The sequence below is a fragment of the Antechinus flavipes genome, chromosome 4, assembly GCF_016432865.1.
Source record: "Antechinus flavipes isolate AdamAnt ecotype Samford, QLD, Australia chromosome 4, AdamAnt_v2, whole genome shotgun sequence".
NCBI classification, from domain to species: domain Eukaryota; kingdom Metazoa; phylum Chordata; class Mammalia; order Dasyuromorphia; family Dasyuridae; genus Antechinus; species Antechinus flavipes.
In genome coordinates, this window is record NC_067401.1 from 454,400,818 (window position 1) to 454,417,454 (window position 16,637).

General features: G+C 34.8%; 1 pseudogene; it reads left to right on the plus strand.

Moving 5' to 3' along the window:
- The first annotated feature begins 512 nt into the window (after positions 1-512).
- On the plus strand, positions 513-1,562 carry LOC127561665 (actin, cytoplasmic 1-like; annotated as a pseudogene).
- The last annotated feature ends 15,075 nt before the right edge of the window (positions 1,563-16,637 follow it).

The window sequence follows — 16,637 nt, forward strand, 5'->3', positions numbered from 1 at the left end:
CAGCACTTCAATGAAGTAACATAATCCCAAAGAAGTAATGAGAAAGTATATGATATGCTCCCAAAGAAAAAAAAGCTGATATTGATTGAATTCAGACTGAAATTTGCTATTTTTCACTTTCTTTCTTTCTTTTTTTTCTTTTTTTAAGATATTGTACAAAATGACTAACATGGAAATATTTTACCTAATTTCACATACATAATTTGTGTCTGAGTGCTTCACATCTCAGGGAGGAGAAAGGAAAAAAAGGGAAAGAGGGATAGAAATTAGAATTTAAAACTTTAAATAAAAATTAAAAAAAAAGAAAATCCAAGTTTGCACTTTTAAGTTTCATACAAACTAGACAGGAAAATGAGACCACAGTGGAGCACATGTATTTTACTATTTTAATAAGTTGATACATAAGTTGTGAGCACTTCCACCCACCATCCATTTGCATCCTCCCTCCCGCCAAGTGGAGCACTCCATCCTCTCTTGCTTGAGGGCATAAACTTGCCACTTCAAAGTTTGCCATGGATGATGGTATTGCTTCTCTTATTGTTTACATTGGCTCTGGAATGTGCAAAGTTGACTTTATAGGAGAGGATGCCCCTTGGGTTGCCTTCCCTTCTATTGTTTGGTGCCTCAGACATGAAGGTGTGATAATGGACATGGCCCAGAAAGACAATGAGGATGGGGATGGAGTCCAGACCAAGAGAGGTATTCTGAACCTGAAATATTCCATGTTATCATCACAACTAAGATGACATGGAGAATATCTGGCATCACATCTACTACAATGAGCTCCGTACACCCCTGAGTAATACCTTGTGCTATTCTCAGAAGCTCCCCCGAACCCCAAAGCCAACAGAGAAAAGATTACTCAGATTATGATTGAGACTTTCAACACCCCAGTCATGTACATTGTTATCCAGGTTGTGCTATCCCTGTATGCCTATGGTTGTATCACTGATATCCTGATGGATTCTGGTGATGGCGTGACCCAGACTATGTCCATCTATGAAAGTTATGTCCTCCCCCATGCCATCCTCCATCTACATCTGACTGGCCGTGATCTGACAGACTATGGCATGAAGATCCTGACTAAGAGAGGGTACCATAATTAAGAGGGCAATAATGTGTGACATCAAGGAGAAGATGTGTTATATTGCTGGAGATCTCAAACAAGAGATGGCCATTGCTGCATCTAGCTCTTCTCTGGAAAAGAGAAGATCTTTCTGATAATCAGGTAATCACCATTGGCCATGACAAATTCCAATGACTAGACTCTTTCTTCCAAGCATCCTTCTTAGGGACGGAATCCTGTGGAATCCATGAAATTTGTCTTCAACTCAATCAGGAAGTGCGATGTTGATATCCATAATGATCTGTACACCAATACCATCTTGTCTGATGGTATCACAATGTACCCTGCCATTGCTGACCAGATGCAGAAGGAGATTCCGGTGGCCCCAGCCTCCAGCACAATGCAAATCAAGATCATTGCCCTGCCTGAGTGCAAATACTATGTCTGGATTGGAGGCTCCATCGTGGCATCTCTTTCCACTTTGCAACAGAAATGAAGCAGCCCTTCATTGTCCACTACAAATGCTTCTAAATAGACTATTTATGGGTTTTTGATTGTTTTTCTCACCCTCACAGAGGGTGTGAGATGATAATTACCCAAAGGAGATGGGATTGGAATAGCTCTTTTTTTTTTTTTTGCACTCGATTTAGGATTTAAAATTTGAAATGGTGAAGGTGATGAACAGTCTAAGTATGTTGGAGGCAAACATCCCTAGTGTTCTGCAGTGTGAATTCAGGAATCTGAATGGATATTTTTTAATAAGTCATTCCAAATATTATATAATGCATTGTTTCAGAGCCTCTGTGAAAGCTGTCTAGCTCTGCAGGTAGAGCAAATGAGCAACTTAACAAAAATCTAGAAAGGGTAGGGGAAGGGAGGAGGGAAGGTAGACATATTCTTTTATATGAAAATTATAAAACCCTTTAAAGCAACAACAACAACAAATCCTGTATCTTCTATCTTAATACTTGCTCCCTTTTTAAATTGTCAGAGCAATAATGAAGAGCCCCCCACATTCCCTCCCTGCCCCCAATATAAATGTAAGTGAAAACTTTACTTTACTCTAAGTTTTGAGATTGGTGCCAGAACATGGGAAAGGGGAAGAGCTTTATCTGCACATTGACTTAAGACCAGTTCAAATAAAAATGCACACATTGAAAGAAGGAAGGTGATATAGCTGTGATCTCAGCAATATGGATAATTCATCAAATAATGAATATCAAATCTCACTGATGTTCTTTCATCCTGAGAATCTTTTGTCTATATATGTTTCTATCAATTCCTTCCCAGAAGGGAGACACTACCAAACAAGATGAGCAGGGGCTCTCATTTTCTCAAATTTACATGGCTACTGATCCTAAAGTGGATGTTTGTTAAATTAAATTTTAGATGATCCACTTAACTTCCTGTCAAATATTTCTTAATCATTGTTCCACCATGCATGAAGAAAAAGTCACACAACATGCATTTGTTGATTCAATGCTTATTATTGGCCAGGACTGTTATTTCCAATTTCTTTTTAAGTTAGAGATCTGACTGAATATCTTCTCTGCTTAAAGCCTTGCAGTATCCATATTGTCATTATGATCAAAGTCAAAATTCTTATACTGGCAGTTAATGTCTTCACCAGTTTGTATACACACTCCCTTATTTTCAATGCATTCCCTTTTATATACTATACTCCAGGCAACCTGGACTACTATCTGTCCCTCAAATTCAACAAACCATCTCTCTTATCCATGTTTTATCAGATGTCTCCGCCCATGCTTGGAATGCATTCCCTTTCATTTTGTTTTCTGAAGCTTGCTATTTGTTAAAGATATGATTGAGGACTCACCTTCTTGAAGTCTTCCCTGAGCTCCATCAGATTTAGTAGCATCTATCTCTACTCCATCAGATTTAGTAGCATCTATCTCTACAAATTGTATTGCTACATCCTTTGGCAAACTGTATCCCCATCTTCAAACTGAAAGGCAGACTCATAGAGGGACATTTTTCCTATCAATGTTTTCTTAGCTTTATGCCTCATACATGGGAATTGCAGATTGATGATGTAGAAATTAAATTATTACTACTAATCTGAATACCAGCTCTTCTCTGCCACTTGTAGATTCAGGACAAACTGACAAATAATAATTGTTTCCTCAGGCTACTCTCCCCCTGGATATCTTTTTTTTTTGTTTGTTTTTAAAACCAACTTTCTCCAATGCTGCACTAGTTAACAAAGGAGAAGCATCTTCGGATGTCCATCAACCACATCATCAATGTATCTTTCCACTGAATTTCATTGGGAATCATCTTATATGATTATTTCCAAGAATTAAAAGAAACCACCTCATCATGGAACTCAATAAAGGCATCTTCTCATTGCATAGTCTCTACTCTACAGACATAAGACATAACCATGTTTCATACTTCAGGTTAAGGATTTCATCTACCAAGAGAGCAACTATCCCAGGCCTATAAGTAGAGGCAAGAATGTTACTATTGACTCTTGTCATTTCTGTCTTGACTGAATCTCTGAGATCCATTTGGGATTTCCTCAGTGATTTCCATTTCCAGGAGTGGTTTCCATTTCCTCCACCAGCTTATTTTACAGATAAGAAACTGAGACACACAGACAGGACTAGGGGATATCTGCCCAGGGCACCACAGCTAGTAAGTATCTGAAACCAGATGGAAGAGCAGGACAACGAATCTTTCTGTAATAGTAAGAACCAATACTCTTACTATTGAATCACCTAATCACTCCTAGAAGACAATCAGGATTGATAAATTTATATAGTTAGAGCAAGGAAAGACCATAGAGAATATCACAGAATTCAGTATCAATAGTCATGTGGATAAAAGATTTATCACTATGGCTATTCTTTTCAATAATGCAAATCCCAACCTATCACATCCCTTTGTGACTCATGTTTATTTCTAACCATTAAAATCACTATAGAACGAGCCCTACAGTGGACAAGAGGGCTTCCTCAATTATATCAAGAAAATGCAAAGTTTACCAGATTTAAAGATAATTCTGGTTAAAGAAAATAAAACAAAAACAATCAATAGAAAAGCAAATCCATGTATTTGCAGATTTAGAGATAGAATAGATTTTCAGCATAACATCAACTTAATTTCTTTATTTCCTGACATCATAAAGTTACCAATGGTTGCAATATATTTAATTAATACTCATTCCTCACTATCACCCCTATTATCTGTTCATCTTATGTGATGCATTTCTTTAATAATATAATTTGTGGAACTTCTCTAATTCCTTATTCATATTTTCCAGTCTCTTTTTAATTACCATATCCCTTTCTATTTTGATTTGGTCCAATACTTTATTTCAATTTCTTTCACATACTTGATGTTCTGTGATTTGTAGCCATATAGCCATGTACTATAAATATTTCTTCTAGCTTTATTTTCTTTATCTATAGTCTTATTTCTTCTAGATTCCTCCCATATTTTTGGATTTTGTAATCATCTCTAATCAGATGACAGGCAGATCCATATATCCCGATCCGAAAGGCCACATCACAATGGCCTATTAGATATTGTGAACACTGTCCATGTCCAGTAGGACTCTCAAACTTAACATGTTCAAAAGAGAATGCATTGCCTTTTATATACACCTTGCCCTACTTCAAGTTCTCCTATTTCTATCAAAAGCCCAACCATTCTTTCACAAGGTTAACAACCTCAGTCAACCTGTATTCCACACTATCTCTCCCTAATTGATTTTTTGTGAGTCAAGAGCTCTGGCTCCATCTGATACCACACATTTTTGTTTGTATTGTCCCCCCAGTGAATTGTAGGAAGTTTGGGCTTACAGAATCCTTTTGCTAGCAAAGTACTGGAATACAATCCAAGCCTGGATCTTCTGATTCTAAACACAAAACAGTCTATATCTTATCATACTATTGCTGGTGACAACAAAGCCAAAGTTTTTTTTTTTTTTTTTGTACTAATAAATGTATACACACATAAATACATGACATAAATGGAAGGAGACTTTCCCCCATTGTTCCCTTAGCCTTCTCCTATGACTTGTTATTCAAATATGGCTGTGGATTTTTGATATTCTCCCCAACAAACTGATTGGGATCTCCCAACATCAACTGTTTAAATGAGGAAAAATGCGTACCCTTCCAATTGGTCACATATACAGGCAATTCATTTTTCACTTTCTTTTCTTAGTTTCTACATCAACTGAATTGCTAAAATGTCTTCATTTTGTTTCTCCTCTATTTCTCAGATCTGCATTCTCTCCCTTCACACAATTACCATGCTAGTCCAGGTTTTAGTTGCCTCTTCTAGACTATTTTAATAAAACTTCTACTTGATCTCCCTGCTTCCAGACTTTCTCCAATCTACCCCATTATCCATAGAGCCTCAGGATGAAAATCTAGTGTTTGTTTCATTGCTGTTAGTATAGAATTTGATCAATAAGATCATTAGAACCAAATGACTAATGCTAGTTATTGACTTTTTTTCTATGTCTTCTCATTGGTTCAGTTGAAGGACTGTGGCAGATTTTCACATCGAAATGTTCTTGAGACATAGAGCTCATGATTTCGCCTCACTTCTCAGAAATATACATTTATTCCTCTAGATCAAATATGAAGTCTTTAGGTTGGTCTGTAAAAGCCCTCACTATACAGATTCAGTTTCCTTTTCCAGCTATTTCCTTACATTACTCCCATTGTATGTCACCAAACTGGTCCCTCCATATCCCACTGCTGTCTTTTGAACAAACTGTTCCACATGCATGGAATAAATTGCTTTCTTACCTCTGCCTCTCAGAAGCTCTAGCTTCATTCTATGTTCAGTTCACATGCTGGCATCTATAGGAAGCCTTTTCTCTGATTGGATTTCAAGTGACCACAAATCCCTTAATGTGTTCAAAGTGCCATTTAAATAACTAGTTGGTTTAGCTCAGTCACAGAGAAGCTTTTAGAAAGGCCACATGACAAATTGTGTTGAGTGTAGAACTAGGAAACAAGGAAAATGTGAATATGAATCCCATCTCTGATTCATGCAACCTGTGTGACATGGAATGTCATTGCCTTCTCCAAGTCTTTTTTTTTTTCATATGTAAAATGGGATTAATCTTGCTTATAGAATGTACACCTCATGGTTATTGTGAGATGTAACTGAAGAATGTGTACATTATTTCACACACTTCAAAGTAACAGATGCATGTCAAATATTAAAATTCTCCCCAATATCCTTTTAATGCATTAGACCTTAACATATTAATTAATGCCATGGAAAAAAGAGCAAGAAATACTTCTTAGAGAGAATGCTCAATATGCATTCAGACATAATTAGGAAAAAGAAAGTATGGTTTAATGGATAGTGTACTGGCCCCAGAATCACAGATAAATGAAGAACAATCTGCCTCATCTTTATGAAATGTGGTATCATGAGCAAACCACCTAAACTCTGTGAGCTTCAATAACCTTTTGTGGGAATGTGCATGATCTATCTCACAGGCCTGCTATGTGACTCAATGGAGATAATTCATGTATTTTTTTTTCTGCACACTTCAAAGATATATTTATACAATGGAAACTTGTAATGTTCTTCTCTCAAAATGTAAAGTTCTCCAGGAACGAATTTCTTGGGGTGGGGAGGAGCTTCTGGAGGCAGCCTTCCTTTCAGTTCAGAGTAACAATCACCTCAATGCAGTCAAGTGTTAAAGTCCAAATCCTTTATTGTTTCCTTCAAAATAGCTCAGTTAGTTTTCTTAGAGGCCTATCTCTTTCCTTAGTTCTGAGAACTCTTGCTCTCGTCCTTTGTCTCTTCCAGCTTCAGCCTCTAGCTCCCTCCGAGTCTCTAGCCAGCGCAAAGATGGAATATGGAATGAATCTGACTCCACCTCCAAGAGTGGGCTTGTAGACTTCTGTGACTTGTGAATCTCCTAAAGTGCATCCTGATTGAGGCTCCTAACTTATATATGCTCTCTTAAAGGTGTGAAAGGTGTGAACTCCAATAAGTGCTAAGTTCATTAGTGAATTAGAGAACTATTAAATACCATGGTAAATTAGATAATTATTGTCTCTATCAATTCCAGTGACCTAGCACCTTGCAAGAATTCTAACAGAAACTGGATGAGAGCATGTATAGGGAGCTCAAATTAAAATTAGGAATACTTGACTTCAAGTCAGTCTTCATAAACTTATTATATACTGTGTTATCATAGGTAAATCATTTATTTTCTCCGAATACCATTTCCTGATATATAAAATGGATGTGATTAAAATATGTATATTATATAGCTGATATAAGAAAACAGCTTGGTAAGGAGCAAATGTTAGTTATATATTGAATTCTTGGTACAAATGCTCTGAATATGTATTTAGATCATCATTATCATTACCACTATCATCATCATTGGTTATCCTATGAGTATTAAGCAGGGTGGCTAAAAGTACTTATATACAGTTTTATAACAATGAAAGTATAATAAAAATAGCATAATTCTGTTGTCAAGAAATCACTATAGTATTTAACATTTACCGAGTTATTACCTCTGCGCCTAACGATTTATAAGAAATCCAAGTAAACCTGGTTACGTTTTTCCCTAATAAGACTTCAGGTTCAGAGAAATTAACATATCTTTTTTCATTGAGCAATACAATTCAGTCTCCTATGCTCTTTAGACTCATAAAGTATCTAACTTCAGCAGACTCTTAAAAAAGGCAGTCCATTTCATATTGAGAAATCTCCCCCAAATAATGTTTGACCTTCTTCAAAAGAAAGCCAGGCCAGTCTCAGAAGAATTAAATCCCTTGTCACTTAATTACATCTCTTGTTAAAAAAAAAATAAGGGGAGATGAGCTACCTTTTCCAGCTTTTCTCATTTTTTAATGTTTCTGGAATGAAGAAATACCATTTATATTAATAATATTAATTTAAGTCTATTGACCAGATAAGTGCATATTAGTTATATGATTGTTAACATCAGAGTTACAAAGGAAAAGATTATCTATCTATCTATCTATCTATCTATCTATATACCCGAAATGAAGAAAACAGTGAAATTGTTTAATGTTTGATGAAAACCCCCTTAATTGTTCTATGTTTTCCAAAACTAAAAACGTCATCCCCACAAGTAAATAGCCTGTTCACTGCTTTTTGATATGGCCTTGATTGTCACTAAGCAGAAGTCAAAGCAATGCAACCTTGAAATGTTAAGACCAAGCTATAAAAATCAAACCAAGCAAAAACATGCAATGAAGTAAGAAATAGGAAGAGGGGAGCAAAAAACAAAAACAAAAACACCCAAAAAACAATATTACCTCAAGTTAAATTGATGCTATGTCCAACAAAAATTAGTATCAGTATGTTTACCTTTCATATACACCTTAAGGGAGAAATTACCTCTGGAGAAGAGGAAATAAAGAGATAAGAAGGAGATAAAGGAGTGAAAAAATTCAAGGTGTTCTTTTTAAAAGGATACCTGGAAGGAGCAATTGAAAATTTTCAAAAAAAAATTAATCATGGTATTAATCACAGTTCAAAAATTCAGAGAGAGAGAGAGAGAGAGAGAGAGTGTGTGTGTGTTTCAGAACATGTGATGCTATTTGTCAAGGTGTTAAGTCTCAAAGTCAGCACCATATGACCAAATGCCATAGTATGTCATCATTGCCCAAATAGAGTTTTAGCAACTTAGCAGTTTTCAAGAACACATTCACCTCTGAGAACCCAGTGAGAGGCCACTCTATGCATACTACATTTGACATAATTCTTTGCTTTCATTAACATTCCCTTGGTAGACTTCATGTTCTCTTTGATGAAGTCACCATTTTTTTTTCTTTCTCTCAGAATAGTAGTGATTGCTTACTATTTTAATTAAATGCCTCTCATAGATTTGCATTGTACTGCTATTTCTTCCAAATGTTCATGTTAAGTAGAGCTAAAAAGATGAAAGAAAGCATATGCAAAAGAACCATATAATAGCTCATTTTGAGATAAATTGAAGCATATTCTAATGCACAGGAAAATAAAAAAGAAAATCACAAAGACAAAAATCTATGTGATCATAATGAGTTTTTTTTTCAGAATTTTAACAAGAATTCTGCCAACAGTATCTGTTGGATTCTGATTTGTGATTTGATCAATATAGATATAAAATTTCCATAGTATAGCCTCAAAATTAGTTTCTAATTTGTCATTTATAGACTCATCAGTGACATTGAGATTTGCTCAGAATCATAAAGCTAGTATGTGAAAGGGGCAGGAGATGAAATCATATTCCTATATTTATGAGAGAAGTTTTCTATATATTTTACAATCTCGGATATTACTCTTTAGCAATAAGTAGATAGTGGAGCAGATAGAATACTAACTTTGGAGTTTGAAAGAGTTCAACACCTGTATCAGACATATTGCTTCTTGTATGATTCCATGGAAACCACTCATCTCCCCCTTTAATTTTCCCTCCTAAATAAATAATTTGTTTTCCCAACAAATACTCCCCTTGTCTTCAAACCCAAGACTTTCCCATGGAAATTGGGATTCCATGGTATTCCAGGGAACACCATCCCCTTCCATCTCATATCCAAAAGATTGACTCTGATTTGGATATTCAATACCTTTGCAGGATGTCAAGTTGTCTCTTCCCTCTGAAGGGCTAGAGGGAGGGATAATAATCTCTTCTCAGAGCCTACTTTTAGAGAAGACTCAGAGTATTCTAGTTAACTTTGTCCTGTATGCTGGTTCACTTGGATTTAACTCCACTATATCCCACTGTCTCACCTAAATCCAATTCCCAACTAAGTAAAAGTATCTCCCTGTGATATTACTGATTCTTTTTGAAAAAAGGACGAATAACAATAAATTATAAGCTCCTTGAGATCTGGTAGAATTTTTTTTTGCATCCCTGTTGCTTAGCACAGTACCTGCCACATAATGGATTCATAAGCATTTAATTACTTTTTATTGGCTATTGACCTACAAGAAAAAATGAGGTCATTGGACTAGAGAGCCTCAGTTTATAATCATAGATTAAGAGAGAAGCTTTCTATATATTTTACGATCTTGGAGATTGTAAAGTAAGGGATCTTAGAAGTCATCAAGTTCAATCTTTTATTTTGCAGAATAGAATTTGAGCTCCGGGGAAGTTGTGACTTGCCAAAAATGATGCAAGTAGTAATTTAATAATTTTTTATATTCTCAGATGCTTCTTGTTGATTAGCATTTGGTTGTTTCTTGAAATAAATGCTTATTTATCTGATTATTCATTTCCTTCTTCTTTCCCCTTTCTGAAAAAGTTTCTAGGCCAACCATGTATACTTGATTAGAAACATTCTGTGGTTTTGCAACTTTCAGGAAAATAGGACACAACTAAATATACTTAGAGGTAAAATATGAAATCTCATTTCTTATGCTTACCAGTGCAGGAATGTCTTTGGCATGATACCCAAATTACGTTCATTTCCAATGTCCTATGAATAATCTGCATATGAATATTTAAATAAAGTTCACAAGTCAATAAGTATAGCTAAGTAACTCTCTTTTAAATCCATTACAATATTTGAGAGCATTATCCACTTAAGACTAGAGATGTAGATCTGAAAGTATATTAAGATGTCATACTGCTTCCCAAAGTAACCTTATTTCCTACTAGCCATTTGTCAATAGATATTTTTCAATGCAGTGCTGTGCATGTAACTTTGAGCTTGGGGTTAGGACTAAATGGTTCAAATACAATCATACCATATTGAATATGGTCAAAGTATATGTACTGGCTCTCTTCTACAATGAGATGATTCAAACCAAGTCCAATGATCTTGTGATGAACATCCACAGGGAAGTCTGTGGGAACTAAGTGTGGTTCGCAACATAGCATTTTTACTTTTTGTTGTTTGCTTGCATTTTATTTTGCTTCTCTTTTTCTTGTGCAGCATAATAATTGTATAAATATGCATATGTTGGATTTAACTTATATTCCTACTATGTTTACTATATATTGGACTACTCGCCATCTAGGGGAAGCATGGGGGAAGGAGAGGAAATCGAAACAGTGTTTTTCAAGGGCTAATGTTGAAGAATTACCCGTGCATATCTTTTGAAAAATAAAAAAGCTTTAATTTAAAAATAATGTGTATGTCTGTCTGAGCAGGTGTTTTAACACGCGTTGGGATTTGACAACTCCTTAGGAATCCTTTTTTTTTTTTTTTAATTCATAGATAGATTTTTGAATAGCATTCTTTGATTTCTAGTCATGTACAACAATTTGTGAACTCATTTGCTGTTTTCTTGCCAAAAAATCTATGGTTGTTTGCCATTTCCTTCTTCAACTCATTTTATATATGAGGAAACTGACGTAAACAGGATTAAAATGTTTTGTCCATGTCAAACAACTGGTAAGTGTTTGTCTCTAGTCTATAAGGCTTTTATCCACCATAGCCTATAGATAGCTCTACTAAGATGCAAAGTTAATTTCTTGGATTTTGGTAGAGAAGGGACTTTGTTGCGTATGGAATGTCTAAGATTTAGAACTAAATGAAAATTAGAAAAATCTTCTAAGTGTGGTGTGCCTAAAAACTGTTTTAAGAGATTTAAAGTTAGGGTGGGAACATAATGCCTTTTTTTTTTAAATGACATTGCAAAGAATTTATTTGAAGCATTTTGCCTGAAGTTTCTAATCAGATTCTGTCATTTCTATTTCTTCCCTCCTCTCCTCTTTTGAGCTTTCTTTTCTTTGTTGTATTTCTTGATTAGACTAAGTTTTGAAAACAGGAACTGATTTTCTTTTTCATATTTGTATCTTTAGCACCTAGAACACATAGCAAAGACACCTAGACCATATAGCAGAGAAACTTAAAACACACCTCACACATACAAAGACATTTAATAAATGTTTATTGACTATTGACTTGGCATCTTGGTAATGAAATAACTCATTGAACCTCTCCCCTTTTGCTATAATATCAAAGGAATTCTCCATTTAAAAAAAAAAAGAACTTTATTGATAATATCCTATAAATATCATTTGTCAGATAAAAAAGAAGAAAGTCACTGTCTTGGTTGAAATGAATTGAAATCATAACTTAAGTAAAGAAATTATGGTCTCTCCAAAATTTGACTATGGAGCTGCTATTTTCTTTTCCTAGATGGCAATGATATCCACCAGTGACCAAAGAGAAGTCAATATTCACTCCTGCATAACATAGACTGTAGATATACAGCATTATAGTCACAAATTCTGCTTCTCAACACATACACAGCTATCCATGCCTCATTATTCATCCTCATAAATTTTTTCTTCTACTTCATGTTTCACTAGATTTTGGTATTGATGTTCAAATAACCTAGTGAAAGTGAGAAGCATATTGGTATGAGTAGTTACTTGAAGGACACATTAAGGAAGAGATAGGTTTCTGTGGAAAGCTTTTGCATAATCCCTGAAACCAACAATAATTGGGTCATTACATTTAAAGTAAGTGAGCCTCTAAATTTAGGATGTTTTTTTTTTATTGTATTTTTATAAGAACTTAGATGGAAATTAAAAAAAAATCATAGGAACTTATTTTCACTTTCCATTTGTGCTCCACAAAATAAGAAAATATTGTGCATATTGCATCACGTGGCCTATGCAGTGCCTTGATCACTTTCAAGGAGTCTTTGTGTAGCCTTAGGGTTCTGTTCTGATCCCTCTTCTCTTCTTCCTCAATATTCACAAAATGTTTCCTATACTGTGTGGTGAACTGTGTCACCCTCCCTCACATAACTGTACTCAAACACAGTAATTCCCTCTAGGAACAAATGCCAAATCCAATTGTTGATATACATGGCTCTTCATAAACTAGCCCCTAGCTATTTTCCACTCTTCTCTCAGTTTATAATCCTTGCAAATATTCTTCAATCCAGTGACACTCACTGAGTTACCTGATATTCCTTATCTAAAACACTATCTCACATCCAGACATTTTCTCTAAGTTCTGCTTCATTTCTCAATGCTCACCCACCTCATCCCCACCTTTCAGCTTCCCCAGCTTCCTTCAAGTATCAGCTTAAACCTCATCTTCTACAGGCAGCTTTTGTCAAGTCTTCATAATTCTAATAACTTCACTCTACTAATTCTTTCTTGTTTATCATATATATAACTCATCTGTAGAGAGTTGATTTCCATGTACTTTCCTCCCTTAGATTGTGAGCCCCAAATGTTCAGTAACTTTATAGTAACTTTAACCTTTCTTTATATTATTATTCCATTTCACACTTTCTGGCACACAGTGGGCTCTCAAAATGCTTATTAACTGACTGAAAGTGAAAGGAAGGAATCATTTCTTTTTCTACAATTCCTTTCATCCACAGTTTCTCTAAGGCAGGCCCTGTTATTTTACTGATAATCACTACACTGGTTCAGGCATGTTTTCTTATCTTTTTTTCTGTACCCATATATGAGCTTACTGTTTCCACTGTCAGATAACAACATCCTTGACAACTTAATTTTTATCTTCTTAGTCACAATACTTTATCCTATGTTTAGCTCCTAGAAGATACATAAAACACATTTTGATTTTTAAAGTATATTTGTGACCTTCTTACCCTGATATTTAAGGCTCTCTCTATGTTGGACAAAAGCTCCATTTCAAGGTCTCGTCTTCCTTTTCTTAAGCCCTCCAGTTCTAACACATGCTACTTACTGGTACTTATGTACATAACAGTTATGAGATCACAGGATTTAAATTTCTAAGGGACGTTCAAAATCATCCAGTTTGACACTCTCATTTTAAAGATAAAGAAAGTAAGATTCAAAAAGGAATAAGTTGTCCAAGGTTATAGAACACTTATTTAAAAAGACAGGATTAAAATTTTCATCTTCTCAAGGCCACATATGAGCTGAACTTTAAAGGTATGTAGAGATTCTGAAGGAATTAAGGAGGTTGTACATTATAGATGCAAAATTCCTTGAATGAAATTGAGGGATAAAGGAATATATGTGGAGAACAAATTTTTAAAAAAATGGTTTGATGGACAAGAAAGTGTGTGAAGCTGGAATGGCCAATTGGAGGATTGCTGTGGAGAGCCTGAGAGGCATCTTTACTTCATTCTAAAGGAAATAGGTAGTTATGAGAATTTATCGCACAAAGGATAACATGTTTAAGTCTATGTTTCAAGAGAATCACTTCGGAAGATGCATTAGACAGGGAAAAGAAATGAAAATAAGGATCGACAATATAATTTTAGGACCCATGAGAATTTCACTATAATCAATATTCCACTTCTACTTACTAATTAAATGTTAATATTTAGCCATGTCAATTTCCAAGCTTCAATGAGAAGATCTGAAGCAGGTATGAGTAAATAGCTAGATACCTTAGTGAAATGGAGCACTGTGAGGATGACTAGGATTCAAATCCTTCCTTGGATCTTTATTATCTCTGAATCTGGCTGACTCATTTAAGCACTCTCTTCCACAATTTCTCATATAAAAATAAAATATAATACAACAATAATTATGTATTATAATAGTTACACAAAATATAAAATACTATGTATAATAATATATAATAAGATAATAACATCTCTCAGGATTGTTGTGAGAATCCTGTGCAAAGATCTTTGTCCCCAAAATGCCATTTAAATAGCAGCTATTATCATAATGATTATCATCAGCATCGCCCCCTCAGTTCTATTAAAAAGCAAAAGTCCTAGATTAAGGATCCTAGACCTCTGAGGTTATAAAGTCCGGCTCCCCTATTTTATAGATGAAGTTTAGGCTGAGAACAGTGATATACCCATCATCATAAATGTTGCAAAGGGAAAAGATTGGATTAAAAGCCACATCCTGTGACTCCAAATCTACAATGTTGTCTTTCCAAAATGAAGTGAAGGCCAGACTCAAGTGCTTGGTGAGGCAGTACCTAGAATGCTGAAAGTGAGGTTATTATACAGAGATAGAAGAAGCAATTCACATCCTCAAAAGTGGTCTGGTTCATCATTAGTCCAATGCAGGGCAAAGAGCTATTGATACAACTTTATTCATTTTGAATCAATTCAAATGGATGGAACATTTTTTTTTTCAGGAGATTGAAATGATATTGCATAGTGGAAGAAATAGTAAATAGGGAATCGGAGGACCTGGAACTCCTAGTGAGAGTTTGCACAATGTGTTCATTTTCTTTAAGCCTCAGTTTCCACATGTATAAAATATGCCTATAAACTAATTTAATTTTAAAGTTTCCTTCCAGCCATCAATTGATGATTCTATTATGGTCAAGTCAATATCTTAGGCTTTTAAACATAATGAAAAGGAAAAAAAGAACACAAAGTTAAGAGTCTTTCTCAGAAAGTTGATATTCTACTAGGTTTGAAGGATAGAAAATAATATTCTTCAAAAAAAGTAAACATGAGGTAATATAACAAATAATAGGCATTCTTGAATTGCGGTTAGGGCAGAATTCTTTTTTTTTTAAAGTAATAATAGCTTTTCATTTTTTTCAGAATACATGTAAAGATAATTTTCAGCATTTACCCCTGCAAAACCTTGTGTTTCTAATTTTCTCCCTCTCTCTATCCTCTTTCTCCCTTCTCTAGACAGCAAGTAATCCAATATAGATAAGACATGTGCAATGTATCTGAACATATTTACACATTTATCAGATAAGGCTGCACAGGAAAAATCAGATTAAAAGGGGAAAAAGAAAAAGAAAAGAAAATGCAAACAAATAACAAAAAGGGTTAGAATACTATGTTGTAATCCACACTCAGTCCCCATAAGCCTCTCTCTCTGGGTGCAGATGACTCTATCTACCACAAATCTATTGGAATTAGCCTGTTTCATTTCATTGTTGAATGGAGCTAAGTTCACAACAGTTGATCCATCACATAATCCTGTTGTGGTTGTGTACAATGTTTTCTTGGATCTACTCACTTCACTTAGCATTAGTTCTTGTCAGTCTCTCCGGGCCTTTTTTGAAATCAGGCTGCTGATCATTTTTTAAAAAAAAAATAATAATAGGGTTCTAGTTTTCAAAATACTTGAAAAGTTAGTTTTCATCATTTACTCTTGTAAAACCTTGTGATTCACATTTTTTCTCCCTCTCTTCCCTCCCTAGACAGCAAGTAATTCAATATAGGTTAAAGATGTACAATTCTAAACATATTCAGGAAAAAATTCTCAATCAAAATGGTATACGAACTAAACATTTAGAAAAATCTGGGGAATTATCAGAAAAATGAAAAAAAAAAAACTGAAGATACCAAAATGGAAAATGGGAAGTCATTTTCTACATTTGGCAAGTGCATCAGTGTGCCTGGAATAGAGCTTTAATTTAAAGGGAGGAATATGAAATTAGGCTCTAGAGGAAAGTTTAGTCCAGAATGGAGGGAACTTCAGATTTATTCTGAAAATTTTGTTTTTTTATTCTAGAGGTAAAAGGGAATACACTAAGGGCTTTTGAGCAGGGAAGTGATGTAGTCAAAATTGTGACCCAGGAAGATTTTATTGACAGCTTCATGGAGAATTACTACACAGCAGAAACACTAGAAATAAGAAGACCAATTTGGAATTTGTGAATATTCAGACTAAATTGATGGCTTTACAAATGGAAAGAAG